Source organism: Hemiscyllium ocellatum, chromosome 17, assembly GCF_020745735.1.
Source record: "Hemiscyllium ocellatum isolate sHemOce1 chromosome 17, sHemOce1.pat.X.cur, whole genome shotgun sequence".
In the NCBI taxonomy this organism is placed as follows: Eukaryota; Metazoa; Chordata; class Chondrichthyes; order Orectolobiformes; family Hemiscylliidae; genus Hemiscyllium; species Hemiscyllium ocellatum.
The window spans coordinates 3,775,051-3,790,790 of record NC_083417.1 but is presented as its reverse complement, the minus strand read 5'-3'; the positions used below and the strand labels follow the sequence as shown (position 1 = coordinate 3,790,790).

The 15,740-nt window shown below is 42.0% G+C and overlaps 1 protein-coding gene across 2 annotated transcripts in view; it reads right to left on the bottom strand.

Moving 5' to 3' along the window:
- Positions 1-13,575, bottom strand: part of LOC132823857 (granule associated Rac and RHOG effector protein 1-like) — a 220,674-nt gene extending 207,099 nt beyond the window's left edge. For both annotated transcript variants that reach the window (XM_060837923.1, XM_060837924.1), the window contains exon 1: positions 13,493-13,575. The gene's annotated coding sequence lies outside the window, so the exon portion shown is untranslated. The remainder of the gene's footprint in view (positions 1-13,492) is intronic.
- Positions 13,576-15,740: the final 2,165 nt, after the last annotated feature.

Here is a 15,740-nt window from a genome sequence, read left to right as displayed (position 1 = left end):
TTCTTAAACAGAAACAAAATTAAATAATATTTTAATAAAAACCTTGTGAACAACCTTCTCTCTATACCCTCTAGTCTCTGGAGGTGGAAAGTTGCACTGTGTTGAGAATCTAATGGTTGTTTGTTTCCAGTATGGTGATGAGTTGTCTCAGCCCTAACTTATGGAACTCCCACCCTGAATCTCTCATCATGCTGACTGTCTTTGCATCTTCACATCTTTGCAACCAAGAACAAATATATGTGGTTCGTCAGGAGGAAATTACATCAATCTGGAGGCCATAACAACACAGCACAGTTCTAACCATTATCAACAAACCTTTGTCATGTCTACCAATTCAACACAGAACATGGACTCTCATCGTTCAATTGAGATTTTAAATAGGTCCTTTCTGTTCAAGTGGATACAAAAGATCGGTCTGCTTCCTGAATGGCAGCAATTAGCAAATTGGCATCGGCAAAACACTTTTCTCTCAAACACTAAAATATGAATTAACCATTCATCCTATTTGCTTTTTGTGAAACCTTACTAAAGTGACTGACATGCTTGTCAACGTAAAAATGTTCTCTCACACTCACTTAATGGAAAGTACTTCCAAACATCCTGATAACTTAGCAAGTGAATACAGAAAAGCATTACTTTCTTGGTCTATACAACTAAAAACACAACAATACTGCAGAATTATCCACAGCTATTTTGTTTGGAGATCAGGCAGATGAGATGGTAGCATACCCAAATATTAATCGGCAAATAGTTTCTTCAGATTGAACAAAGACAAAGCCATTTTAAGAGCTTCATTTACACAGAAATCCATATTTCAGTCAAATTCATCCTGGAAATCCCCAAATCACCCAGGAAAATTCAGTCAGAGACAAGACACACCTATAAGTAGAATGGGGAGAATTGATGAGGAGCAGTTCCTCTAACCTCAGGCTGGTTCAGTCACATGCTTGCAACATGACTATCAGCAATAAACACAGGAGAGATGTAATGGACTACACGTTGCCCTCCCCACTGCCATCCAGATTGGTGGAACTACTCTCACCTGGTTTCATTTTTACCCTCGTAATCAATTTTCAATGGCCTCACTGTTCCCACATGGTTACCTCTGGTGAAACCCTAGGACACATCCTTGGCCCCTTTCTATTGACATGGTGCATGTCAGCATCATCCAACAACACACTTCCATGTATGACACCCAGACTGATCATCAGGCACCCTGCATTAGATGAGCAGAAACTTTCTCCGATTATATTTTGAAAAGATCAAAGTCATTGTCGTCAGTCCCTGTCTATTCCCTCAACATTGCATCCATCACCCTAGCAAACTTGAGAAACAGTTTGTTCATAACCTTGGTCTCAATGACCCCCAAGAACAAATATTTATACTATTAAGACCAGACATTTACACTTGTAACATAATCTAAATTGCCCCATCTTAGCTCATCTGCTCTGAAATTCACATCCTTACCTTTGTTATCTTTCGACTCGACTATTTTGATGCACTAGCTGCCAGTCTCCAAAACTGTCCTACATTACCATCGAAAATTCTGCTGCCTGTGCCCAAATCCTCAACTATCTATTCTCATTTATCTACACAGGTGCCCAATTTAGCAACATTGCAATTTTTTATGTTCATTTTCACTTTCAAATCCTTCCATGCCCTCCCAAATCTCTAACCCCCTCCAGTTCTATGTATTCTTCTCATTCTGAGGCGCTGATATTAAGCATGGACATACTGGTGGCCATACTGCGAGTCGTCTAGGCCCTAACTTCTGGAATTCCTGCTCTGAATCTCTCACCTTGCTACTTCTCTTTCCTCCTTTAAGTCAACTGTAATACCTACCTCTACTTGGCCATCTGCCCTAATATCTCTGTGGCATGGTGCCAAACGTTGTTTTTATAAAACTGCAGCAAAGTACCTTGGGACTTTTCGCTATGTTAAATGCACCAATGTAAACACAAGGTGTTGCACCCCTGTTTCCACAAGTGGAGGGTTGGGGACAAGGAAAAATGAACTGGGAAAACTCAACTGCAATTCACTTAGCTTGCCACTTGTGAAATAAATTCCACACATTCCTAGGTTTCATACAACAAACAGTCAAAGCACTTGGCTAAGCCAAAGCTGCCTGTCGCCACGCACTCTAATCAGTTCCAAGTATGCTACCCAAAAGCAGAAGCCTTCTTTAAAAAATAATTCTCCAAATAAAACCTCACTGAACAGGAATTTAAACAGCTGTAATGTCAATTTCAATAGTGTGAATCAGGACATACTCTCCTGTCCCTCTTTCAATTTAACAGATAGTCCGACCACACCACCATGTATCTGCTCCAGCTAGAAGAGAAGGTGGAACACAGAATTAAATATTAGTTTCTATCCACATTGAACAGTGAGCAGACAGCATCATTTAAAGACAATGCTTTCACCGTCTAAACCAGCCAGCCTAGCCCCCTCAGGTCAAGCAAAAGTTCTACTTGCAACAGCAGCCTCAATCACAACTGAGAGTTGCTTTTAAGTGCATTACCAATGCATGAAAAATGTACAGAATGCTGGTTCTCAGCATTTTGAGGAGCTAGTGTAAACAGGAAGGGACTCAACCCCAAAGGCAAATCATAGCAGACACATTTTAATTTATTTTCAGACAGCCCACTTTTTTTGTTGTTTATATTTTGGGCTGTACAGGCATCCTTCATTCTATAAACATATGCATACACACCTTATATTCATATATACATGTAGACACGTAGCCTTAAAGTACCACAGCCAGAAAGAATATTCTCCCGACAGTTAAGCAAGTTTATTCAGAGAGATGCTAGAATCATGACTGTCCCACATCCAATCTCAGCCAAGCCCACAGCTGGGAAAGCCCAAGGGCTCTGTAGTTCCACTTTAAAGAAGAAAAAAAAGGATTTACACTTATATTGGTGCTTTTCCCAACCACCAGACGTCTCTAAGTGCTTTGTATTGAATAAGGTACATTTTGAAGTGCAGTCACTTCCAATGTAGGGGTTCTGGCAGCAAATCTGTGTACATCAAGATCCCACGAGCAGCAATGTGATAAGCATCAAATAATCTGTTTTAGTGATATTGATCAGGCATAAATATTGGCTAGGTCTCCAAGGAAAATGCCGCTTTTGTGTTGTGTGATATTTTATATCCACTTAAACAGGCAGGCAGAGCTTCAGTTAGACATCCTATCTGAAAGATGGCACCTCTGAGGTGAAGAAAATCCAAGTTGTTCCTCCTGATTACTATCCGGTGACTGCTGGATATAGACATCAGGCAATGACTGCAGACACCTGAGGATGGCAGAACCATCTGGCCAAGATATTAAAGAGCCAGAGATCAATGCCATTGCATACTTCCAATATTAAGTCAACACCAACAGCAAATATTACCTTGCAATAAATGTCCCAAAGTGTTTCAAAACAGTGTTAGCAGATAAAACTTGACACTGAGGAGACTTACCAGAATATTGCCTGGCTGGAGAGTTTCAGTTATGAAGTAAGGTTGGATAGACTGAGTTATTCACTTGTAGCAGAGAAGATTAAGAGAGAACACGATTGAAATGTACAAAATCATGAGGGACATTGGAAGTGTAAACAGGAAGGAACTTTTCTTGGAAAAGGGAAATAATGATCGGGGCATAGAGTTAAGGTAAGGGGCAGGAGCGTGTTTTGAGAAGATTTATAGCTCAAGTTGAGGTTCTGGATGTAAGTTTGCTCGCTGAGCCGAAAGATTTTTTTCCAGACGTTTCATCACCAAACAAGGTCACATCATCAGTGAGCCTCTGGTGAAGCACTGGTGTTAGCGACCGGCTTTCTATTTATGTGTTTCGGTTTTCTTGGGTTGATGTCAGTTCCTGTTCTTTTTCTCAGAGGGTGGTAAGTGGGATCCAAGTCAATGCGCCTGTTAATAGAATTCTAGTTGCAATGCGATGCTTCTAGGAATTCTCGTATGTGTCTCTGGCTTGTCCTAGGATGGATGGGATGTCCCAGTCAAAGTGGTGTCTTTCCTCATCTGTATGTAAGGATACTAGTGAGAGTGGGTCATGTCTTTTTGTGGCTAATTGATGTTCATGTATCCTGGTGGCTAGTAAGGGGAAGGAGCTTGAGAGTGAATGTAAGGATTTTTTCTGAAACCCAGAGAGTATTGGGAATCTGGAACTCGCTGCCTGTCAGGGCAGTAGAGGCAGAAACCCTTACATAATTTAAGAAATTTCTAGATCTACACTTGCAATACCAGGCCATACACAACTCTGGACCAAGTACTGCAAAATGGGATGAGAATAGTGAGATGGTTGTTTTTGACTGGTGCCTTTTTCTGTGCTGTTGACCTCTATGACCAAGCTACATAAGGATATATTAGAGCAGATGGTCAAAGAGATTGATTTTAGGAAGTACCTTAATACAGGGAGAGATGTGGTGCCTGAAAGGGAAATGAGGTGCAAGAGAGGGAATTCCAGAGCTTAGGGGCATGACACAGCTGCCAATGATTCAGAACCCTGAACCTTCTGAAGGAAAGTCACATCAGATTCGAAGCATTCTTACCTTCTCCACAGATATAACCAGACCTGAGTTTCTGCAGCACTTTCTGTTTACAAATCAGAGCTGAAAGATGCCTGCCCTAAATTATAGGATCAGAGTGTCATACAGCATGGTCCAACTAGACCATGTTCCCAAACTAAACTAGTGCCACCTACCTGCAATTGGCCCATATACCTCCAAACATTTCCTATTCAAATACCTATCCAAATGTTTCTTAAATGTTGTAACTGTACCTGCATCCACCACTTCCTCTGGAAATTCATTCCACATATGAACCACTCCAGGTAAAAAAAAAAGGTGCATCGCATGTCATTTTTAAAACTTTCTTAACGCACTTTAAAAATATGACCCCAAGTTTTGAAACACCCACTGCATGGAAAAGACCCTTTCTATTCATCTCATCTATGCCCCTCGTGATTTTATAAACCTCTATAAAAGGTCATGCCTCAACCTCCTATGCTCCCATTAGAAAAGTACCAACTTCATCCTTATAACAAACCCTCCACACACAGCAACATCTTGGTAAGTTATTTCTGAACCCTCTTCAACTTAATATCTTTCCTGTAGCAGGGTGACCAGAGCTGTATACAGTACTCCAAAACTGGCCTCACCAACATACTGTATAACCTCAACAATGACATCCCAACTCCTACACACAATGGTCTGGACAATGAAGACAAACATGCCAAATTCCTCTTTACCACGCTGTCTACTGTGATGCAACTTTCGAAGAATTATACATCAGGAACCCCTAGGTCTCTCTGTTCATCAAAACTCCTCAGGGCCCTACCATTAACTAGAAGTCCTGACCTTGTTCGTTTTACCTAAATAGCTCACATTTATCCAAATTGAACTCCATCTGCTACTCCTCAGCCCATTAGCCCAATTGCTCCAGATCCCTTTGTAATCTTAGATAACCTTCTTCACTGTCCACTACAACACCAATTTTGGTGTCATCTGCAAACTTACTAACCATGCCTCCTATATTCACATCCAAATTGTTTATATAAATAACAACAGTGGACTCTGCACCAATCCTTGTGGAACACTACTGGTCACAGGCCTCCCCTCAAAAAAAAACTAAGCATTCACCACAACCACCAGCTTCTTGTCTCCTACCGCCAAGCCAATTGATGAATATATCCCAGTCTGAACATCCTGCAGACCAGCATATTCTATTCTGAGCCTCTAATCAGCTGATTTCATATAGAGTACCACTTGCTGCACTGTCATTGCCCTCGGGTGTCAGAGACTATTCTTGGATTCAAGGATTTGCTCCAAATGATCAGTTGTTCTGTGGCACTTTCTTTCAGCCCTTTATTTCAATATATAGCTGAGACCTGAATTTTCTCCATAGGTTGTACGCGTTTGGAAAGGAGCACAGAATATATTCTTGTACTTGTAATACCGGTATGAACTGCTACTCTAGATCCAAATAATCCCTCCAGGTTCACCAGCTAGTAAGGGGTGGGTATGCTAAACATGGAGCAATAGGACGGTTTTAAAAAAAAGACAAAACATTTGATCCAGGCACAAGATTCCAATGATCACCACCATTTAATACTTAGCCTTCAATTAAAGTCCACAGACCCATATTGCTAATTATTTATGTTATCGGTTACTACAATAAACTATACCCAACACTGTCAAAGGATAAAATCAACCTAAATGAAAGAATTGCAAATCTAACAAATCAAGCAGCAGCAATCAATCCAATTCCAAATACAAATGGAAAACGTACTGATCTTTCATTTCTTTTGTTTGGAGACTCCGCTGAGAGGGAGAATTGAAAAGTACCACACAGAGAAAGCGGATGAAGTTTGAACAAACTGCGTTATGCAGGTGTCTACAGGATCATGGAACAATCTGTCACTGCATTCTGAGAGACAAAAACTGTTTTAAGAGAACATTGGATCAACATTTGAAGCAGAGGTAAATGCAGGACTCTGGGTTGATGCCTGGACAGTCAACAGAGTTTTTTTTTGGATTGCTTGACTCTGTCAACCTATGGACTGAAAGTACAGCAGGGAGTTCTAAAGCTCTGCCTTGTAGGAGTCACAGCAACGCTCTTGATATAACCAATAACAACTATTATATAAAGGGTGGGTTTGTGCATGAATACATATCAATTGAACCCAAATGAGGTCCAGTGAATCCAGTATGCCACAATATATTTTTACTTATAAGTTAACACTCACGTTGTCAACCTTTTTTCAGAATTTCTTTCTTAGTTTAAGCCACTAATCTTGGTCATCATTCCTAACTCTTGCACAGTGATTGATACGAACACAAAAGGAGAGGTTAGCAATATGAAGACGAAGAGGCAGTTCCTGAAATAACTCTCCACTGTACAGTTTTGAAAATTCCAAAAGGTTTGTTTTTTAAACCCACAAGCTTGATTTATTCAGTTTCAACCTTCAGACCTTGTTCTATGATATTTTTTCCTCATCCAATCCATGTCGCACCAAGTACTTATAATTCCCAAGTCATCTGCTCCCCACTCTTTAGGGCATCACTCCCAATATCTAATTCCCAAATCTCATGTCACCCAATCAGTACTTCTCCATACTCTCATTTAACTTCGACATTGTTTACAATTCAGAATCATGGTACTTAGATGCCGGCTATTTAGCCCATCAGACCTATTCCCATTCTTTGGAAGAGCTACAAAATTAAATCCACTCCTTATGTTCTTTCCTTTTAGCCTTGTAATGTCCTGCTCTTCCACACTTCCAGTACCTTTTCATACAATGCTTTCCATGTCATAACTCAGTGAGTAACAAATTCTCACCCTTTCAGCTCTTTTGCCAACTCTCTCTTTCCAATGGAAAGTTTCTCCTTATTTGCTCTATCAAAATCATTCATAATTTGAACACAACAAAATAACCTTTGAAATAAAGATCTCCGAACTACTGTGTTGGTTTCAAATAAGTTTAAGGATGGAATATTCTTGCAGTTCTCTAACACCAACCATTGCAAGACTCACCTATAATTTGAAACCCTTCACAAAGTAGTAGTTACCTTGCCTCTGATCCTGGTGCTGGCATTAGGCTCAGTATGCCTGTTAAAATCATCCTATGCTTTAGAAACCAAGCTATTAATATTGGGTGAGACGAAAATCTTAAAAGGGAGGAGATAAACAGAGGTAGAGATAAGAGGTATAGGGAGAAAACTCCAAACCTATCACCAGCTAAAGCATGAGGAGCAATGCAGAGGATTAAAGTCGAGAGATGGTTTAAAGCCAGAAAGCTATAGGGAGAGGTTGAATAGGCTGGAGATGTACTCCCTGGAACGTCGGACACTGAGGGGTGACCTTACAGAGGTTTACAAAATCATGAGGAGCATGGACAGGATAAATAGACAAAGTCTTTTCTCTGGAATGGGAGTCCAGAACTACAGGGCATAGGTTTAGGGTGAGAGGGGAACGATATAAAAGAGACCTAAGGGGCAACTTTTTCACGCAGAGTATGGTACATGTATGGAATGAGTTGCCAGAGGAAGTGGTGGAGGCTGGTACAATTACAACATTTAAAAGGCATCTGAATAGTTATATGAATAGGATGGGTTTGAAGGGATGTGGGCTTGGTGCTGGCAAGTGGGACAAGATTGGGTTGGGATATCAGGTTGGCATAGACTAATTGGACCAAAGGGTCTGTTTCCATGCTGTACATCTCTATGACTCTAATTGGAGACGCACCAGATCTCAGAGATGAGGGGTTGGAGGAATTTGGAGATAGAGAACGGGCAAGATGGTGGAGGTTAAAACAAGGATTGAGATTTTGAAATTGAGGCATTAATTGACCTGGAATCAATATAGGTCAGAGAGCAAACGGGGTATTGGGAGAACAAGGCTTGAACACACGTTTTATTTTAATAAATTAACACATTTAAAAATTGCACAGAATTATTCCATGGAGTTCTTCACATGATGTAATCATTTATCAAACTATTACCATGGCTGAGATCTTCTTGGGACCCACCCTAACTTGCATTAAAACAGCTTCAGCTGCCCAAACTGTATGCATCTCTGCTAAAACAAAAGTCAATGAACAGCAGCAATGATAATGTTTTCACAGAAGATACCCTGGAGTATCCTTTCCTCCCTCAACAGCGGACCCACTCGTATCTGGGAACACAGGTTCCAGCTTGATCATCTGTGGCATGTAAAGCACCAGAAGAGCATGAGTGTGCACATATTCGCTACATCCTTGTTACTGTGCAGGAGTCTGAATCATGGGAAACTGCAACACTGGTTGTTTATCAGTGACTGACAGCTGCTGCCTAATATCAAAACAGTGAGAACACTTTGAGCAGAATGAACAGTTACTGTCACAGAACACAGTCATTTCACAAACTCGCTACAAGAGAACTTCTTATTCTCCCATAAAGCAACGAATCAGCCAAGGTAAAAGCCCAATAAGAAATTAACATAACACGACAGTTTCCAGACTCCACCACACCATCATTCCATAATTAGACTGAGTTTGTGAAGTCCAGATGCAAAGTAAGAGCTTTGTAGCCAAAGACATCGGCATGTTTTCAGGGATTATGCTCAGCATTCACAACAGCAACATATTCTATTATACATAAATCTCAAATGAACATTACGAGACCCAGTACAGGTTAAAAGCATAACAGTATTCCAAGGTATTTTTATGGGAATTGAAATTTATTCCTCACAGAACCGTGAGAAATGCAACATGAGAAAGGCAAATGGGCTGCTGAAGTGCTTGCTCCTGGTCCACTTCATTTCAAAACAAGAAAGCAATAAGTCAGCGTTTTGATTTCCACCTAAACCACTATCTTCATGTTCTGGATTAGCGGTGCTGGAAGAGCACAGCAGTTCAAGCAGCATCCGAGGAGCAGTAATGTGACAGTTTTCACAAAATAGAACAAGCCATCAGAACAAAACATGATAGAGTCACATTGGGTGATATCAGGGCATGTAACCAAAAGGCTGGTCAAAAAGGTAGGTTTTAAGTCCCATGTTGTCAGAAAGGAGAGATTTAAGGGGAAAATTATAAAGTTCAACATCCAGACAGCTGAGGCTATGGCTGCCAATGGTCAAGTGGTTGAAGTCAGTGATGGTGGAAGCTTAAATTGGAGGAACTCAAACTATAAAGGATATCAACTATTTGTGATTACAGAGAATAGGGAGGAGTGAGACTACGAAGGGCTTTAAAAACAAGGATGAGAATTTTTAAAATGTTGCCAGACCAAGAGCCAATACTTTAGATCAGAGTGGTGCTGGAAAAGCTCAACAGGTCAGGCAGCATCCGAGGAACAGAAAAAATCGACGTTTTTGCCAAAAATGTCAATTTTCCTGCTCCTCAGATGCTGCCTGACCTGTTGTGCTTTTCCAGCACGACTCTGATCTAAACTCTGATTTCCAGCATCTGCAGTCCTCACTTTTGCCAAGAGCCAATAGTGTTAAGGGAGCACAGCAATTCACAGCCAAAAGACTTGGTGCAAGTTGGATACAGGCAACCCCCAGATTTCAAGATGACCTCAAGTTCCCATCTTTCTTTCGCCCTCACTGACAGATACAGGAATTGTTGGCATAAAGCCTGATGCACGTCTGGCACCTGTTGAAATGGCTACACAACAGGTTAGTCTAAACAGTACTAGCACTCAAATAATGATCAGGCATGGAAAGTCTGGCTGCTTTTCACAGATTCATTAGGATGGAGGAGGTAGCCATTCAGCCGACTGAATCTACACTGGCTCTCCAAATGAACCTCATGACTAAGTGCCATTATCCTGCCTTTTCCCCATTATCCTGCACATAATAATTCAAACAGAAACTAATTCCCTCTTTCATTCCTCAATAGAACTTGCCTCCACACATTTTCAGGCTGTGCACCCCACATCCAAACTCCACCCTAAGAGAAGTTTTTTTTCCCTACACTGCATTTGTTTCTTTCTCTTTATCAAAATAGAGAGAAGACAGAGAGATCAGTTTGATTAACAAGAGACAATATCATACCTTTGAACCTTTTTTCTGTACAAGTGCTTATTACACCATATAATGCAGACACTAATGGTGACCATTTTCATCTGGCCAATAAAGTCTGTACCCAAGGTGTCCAGTTTGGATACAGCATATCTGCATGTTCAGCATAGTAGACTGAAGCCACAATACAGTGCAGTCTCTCTCCTTAAGTCCTTATGCAATGTGCCTACACTGACAAAGAAATGCCTTTGCAGACAGGGTTAGTTACTATTTCAAGTCTCTATTACTCTGAAAGTGCAAATAAACACACAGTGAGCCCCTAGCAAAATGCACTAACTGCTCTGGCATTGCAACCTCCTCCAAATATCCTACACTCCCTGTATTTATTGAACTGCAGGATTTTCTAAAGAAGCAACCACCATTTTACACAAATTGACAGTAAGCATGGAAATCCAGATAGACATTTACAAATAAAATGCTCACCTTTAGATTAGATTCTCCACAGTATGGAAACAGGCCCTTCAGCCCAACAAGTCCACACTGACCCTCCAAACAGTAATCCACCCAGACCCTACATTTACCCCTGACTAATGCACCTAACACTATGGGCAATTTTGCATGGCCAATGCACCTGACCCACACATTTTTGGATTATGGGAGGAAACCGGAGCACCCAGAGGAAACCCACACAGACACGGGGAGAACGTGCAAATTCCACACAGACAGTCGTCCGATGTGGGAATCGAACCCGGGTCCCTGGTGTTGCGAGGCAACAGTGCTAACCATTGAGCTATGATATGCCAGCAAAGAATAGCTGAATAAATTGGTCTCTTTTTAGGCCATAGACACTAAATGGAATATATCAGAGTCATAGAGATGTACAGCATGGAAACAGTCCCTTATGAATAAAATGGGGAACGTAACGTAGGAGCCCCTTGAACCTGTTCCACTATCTATCTGGATCCTGGCTGATCTGTACTTTAATTCCAATTTTGTTCCAGACCCCTCGACAACCAACAAACATCTATTTATCTCAACCTTGAAATCTCTAGTACCCAGAGCCTTTTGTGAAGAGAATTCCAAAATTTCACTTACCCTTTCAAAAGAAAATAGAATTTGATCATTTAGGAGATCAAAAAGTATGTTTCAGTATTTCCCTTTTGTCTTGAAAAGAGCAGAGGAAATAGAGTGGATAAACAGAAACTATCAAAACCTTAAACATCTTATAAATTTACCTCAGCCAGATCATGCCTACAACCTTCAAAACCAAGATATAATTTAAGAGTTTTAAGAGTTGTGTTGGGAGAGCTGGAGAGGGCAAATGAATAAAATCAAAGCTCCAATCTGAAACAGCAAAAAAAATCTTCACCTCATGATATCACACCTCAAGAATGCGCACAAGCCACTACAATCCAGACCAACATTCCGCAGCATCCCAATAAAACTATGCCCTGGGGAAGACTCAAAATTCATCAGAAAATAAATTGCAGCCCACAATCAGTATTATTTTGTATAACTGTTCTACGTAAATACTTCAAACAGTTCAGTGGTATCGCAAAAAAAATTCCATATGTTGACAAACCATGAACAATCAGAACTGCGAAACCTAAACAAAAGTACAGAATGAGAAAAAGGATAACAGTTTGTGATTCTCCAAGCAAATCTTCATAGATAAGAATATTTAAAACGTAGCTGAATCAGATTGCAGAACAATGAACTGACAGGCAGAATCATAAAGCAGTTTGACGATACAACAAACCACACTTTCACAGAAAACCAAAACAAATCCACCTGTTCTAGCCACATATCTCCCCTCATCAGCACTGCAACAAAAACAAGAATTATTTTGTCATTCATGGGGGGAATCCCTTCCTCACTCGGTCGACTTATCATGAACCATCATAAACAAGACCAACTCACATTCAATTATCATCACTTTGCTTAGCTAATAGACAACCCAAATATATATTTGGCATACTGTATCTCATTTAGAAAAAACAATTATGTCTATCACTGTCTTCTCCACACCTGGAGCAGCAGTAGCTCCTGAAAGGTGGACTTGGAATACAAATTACCAGCTAATGGTTTCAAGGGTCTCTCTGTATGCACGCACACACACCCACCACTCTCCCACACCCAGTACTAAATTACTGGAGAGAGATGGCGGTGGGGCTTGTGGAAGGAGACAGTGACATAAACCTCTCGCTTCCAATACCTACCAGCTCACTGCTCCTAAGGTGGCTCAGGCTCAGTGAAGGGACACAGTGAGTAATTGAACCCAGTGTTCTCCTCTTCCCACTGCCCCAATTGTCCACCCTTGCACACATACTGATCATCTCTATAGATAAATGAACACCTCAACTCACTCCCTCCCTGATACATCCCTTTTTTTACCCCAATATTCTCTCCCTAATACAGTTCTGCTCCAAACACCACCATCCCCAACATCATAAATGTGCTGAAAACCTAAACCCTCAGTCCTACGTCCTGACCACCTAATCCCTGGGATACCCTCACCCAAAAAAAACACCCTCAAGATCCTGATCCCAAACATCAATCTTTCCCATCCCATAAAAGCTCTGAACTTCCCCCCTCCACCAAGATCCTCTTCCTTCCAAAGACCCTGACCCTCAGCCCTTCCCCTGCTCAAGCATTGACGCCCCCTCCCCCCCCAAACCAATAACACATCCTCCACCTCCCTCCCCCCCCCCCCCCCCTCCCCTCCTTTGGAGGGCCACTTAACCCTCTCCCAGACCCTGAGACCACAGACAGTGACTCCCCACCACACCCCTGTCCAGACTCACACCACCCCCCCCAACTCCCCTCTCACTGACAGCCCCTTCCGATCAGCACCCAGACCCTACCCTCACCCCCCCCCCAAACCTACCTTCACCCTCACCTCATCCTGACAATCCTCTTCTTCCCTGAACCCTCCTGCACCCACCCCATCCCCATCCCCTCCCCCCACATCCCTCCCCCTGCCCCCGGGCCCTACCTCCTCGCCTCTCGGGCTCCGGTTCTGCGGCTCCGGAAGGCTTGGCCGCCGTGTCTCGCTCTCCTGTTGCCGCCGCTCGTTCCCGCGAACGCCGCCGCGCGTTCCCGTTTCCCGGACCTCCCAGCGCGCCCCCGCTACTACCTGACGGGAACGCGCACGGCGGCCGGCTGGAAACTGGGCTCCTCCATTCCACTTAGGGGGTACTTGGCTCTTAGCTCGTCCGCATTTACTCCCTATTACCAAAACCCAAACATGCAGCCAATCGTTTAGATTATACCTTTAATATATTAATCATGTAGCCTATGATATTAGGGCATCCGGGAACAGAAACCCTGATTTCTTGCTACCTCCCTCTTGTTTACTCCCCCCACCTGGGTCCGATATTGGACTCGTCCGTTACCAAGCGCAGCCGAACAGGAAATTACGTTGGGAACAAACCGGCAGAAACTTTTTCTCCAAAAGAAAGAAATCAATTAGAGTAGAAATTATAATAGCTGCATTCTTTCGTTTTTTTGTTATCTCTTTCCCGCGACACTGTTGTAAAATTCCAAAAATTACTGTCAATCGCTGAAAACGTTAATGTCCTAGTGCGCATGTGTAGCATGGTGTGTTCTGGGAGTTGTAGTTCTCATCGGTCTCTCAAGGGTGAGGGTCCACAGCTCTATTAAAGGGGCAGCTACAAGGTCTTTTTGAATCATAGAGTCAGAGTCATACAGCATGGAAACAGACCCTTTGGTCAACACTGTCTATGCCAACCAGATTTCCTGAACTGAACAAGTCCCATTGACCCCGAGAAGAATACTGGAAGAATGCTGGATGGCTTAGGATGAAAAGTGGGCAAGAAGAGATTTCAGTACATAGTTCCAGCATGGATTTACAATTAGCGTAGTCAATTGAACATTGATATTTCTTATTTTGGGGGGGGGGGCTTTTGTAACATTGGTCTCAAATGGTTCTCACCAAAGCCTCAAAACATGGGAAGATGATGTTCTAAAAACCAAAAGATACTGGAAATAAGAGACAAAAACAGAAATTGTTGGAAAGGCTCAGCTGGTCTGGCAGCATCTGTGGAGAGAAATCAGAGTTAATGTTTCAGGTTGAATGCTCCTTTCTCAGAACAGTTTTACTCACCTTCCCATCTAGCAATGATTACACAAGCTAAGTCAGGAATGTAAAAACACAATGTAGGAGCAAATTACTGCAGATGCTGGAACCTACTAAAATCAAAAAATGCTGGAGATCACAGCTGGTGTGCTCTAACGAAGAGTCATCTAGACTCAAAATGGTTAAAAATCACACAACTGCTGCAAATGTGTTGCTGGTCAAAGCACAGCAGGTTAGGCAGCATCTCAGGAATAGAGAATTCGACGTTTCGAGCATAAGCCCTTCATCAGGAATAAGAGAGAGAGAGCCAAGCAGGCTGAGATAAAAGGTAGGGAGGAGGGACTAGGGGGAGGGGCGATGGAGGTGGGATAGGTGGAAGGAGGTCAAGGTGAGGGTGATAGGCCGGAGTGGGGTGGGGGCGGAGAGGTCAGGAAGAGGATTGCAGGTTAGGAGGGCGGTGCTCACCAGGTTATAGACCAACAGGTTTATTTGGAAGCATTAGCTTTCAGAGCGGTGCTCCTTCATCAGGTGGTTGTAGAGTATAAGATCATAAGGCACAGAATTTATAGCAGTCACACGTGATATTTTGTAAATTCTACTTTGGAAATAGAACCAGTCTGACTCAAGATTGGGATACAAACAGACTCTGACCTCCCATCTTTAATGCATTGTCTGAACTGAAATGTCATCTTTTGTTATAAAACCTTAAGTTATCTCAAGAAGGTGACTTAAAAGAAATTCTGGGATTTGCATATTAATGAACCAAAACTTGCAACCCATTCTAAAAGATGAAAGACTTCACAATCCAGGTTTTTTCAATATATCATTTCAGTTTCATGACACTGTAATCTTTTGCTATAAATTCTGTGTCTTTTGATCTTATACTCCACAACCACCTGGTGAAGGAGCAGCACTTCGAAAGCTAGTGTTTCCAAATAAATCTTTTGGACTATAACCTGGTGATTTTTAACTTTGTCCATCCCAGTCCAACACTGGCTCCTCCATATCACAGACTCGAAATGTTAGCTTGTTCTTTCTGCATTGAGGCTGGCTGATCTGTTGTGATAGTGAGTTTTGAGAAGATTTGTAGCTTCTATAATCACCTACTGATTTCTGAGCAACGATCCCAAACAGGCAGACAAAA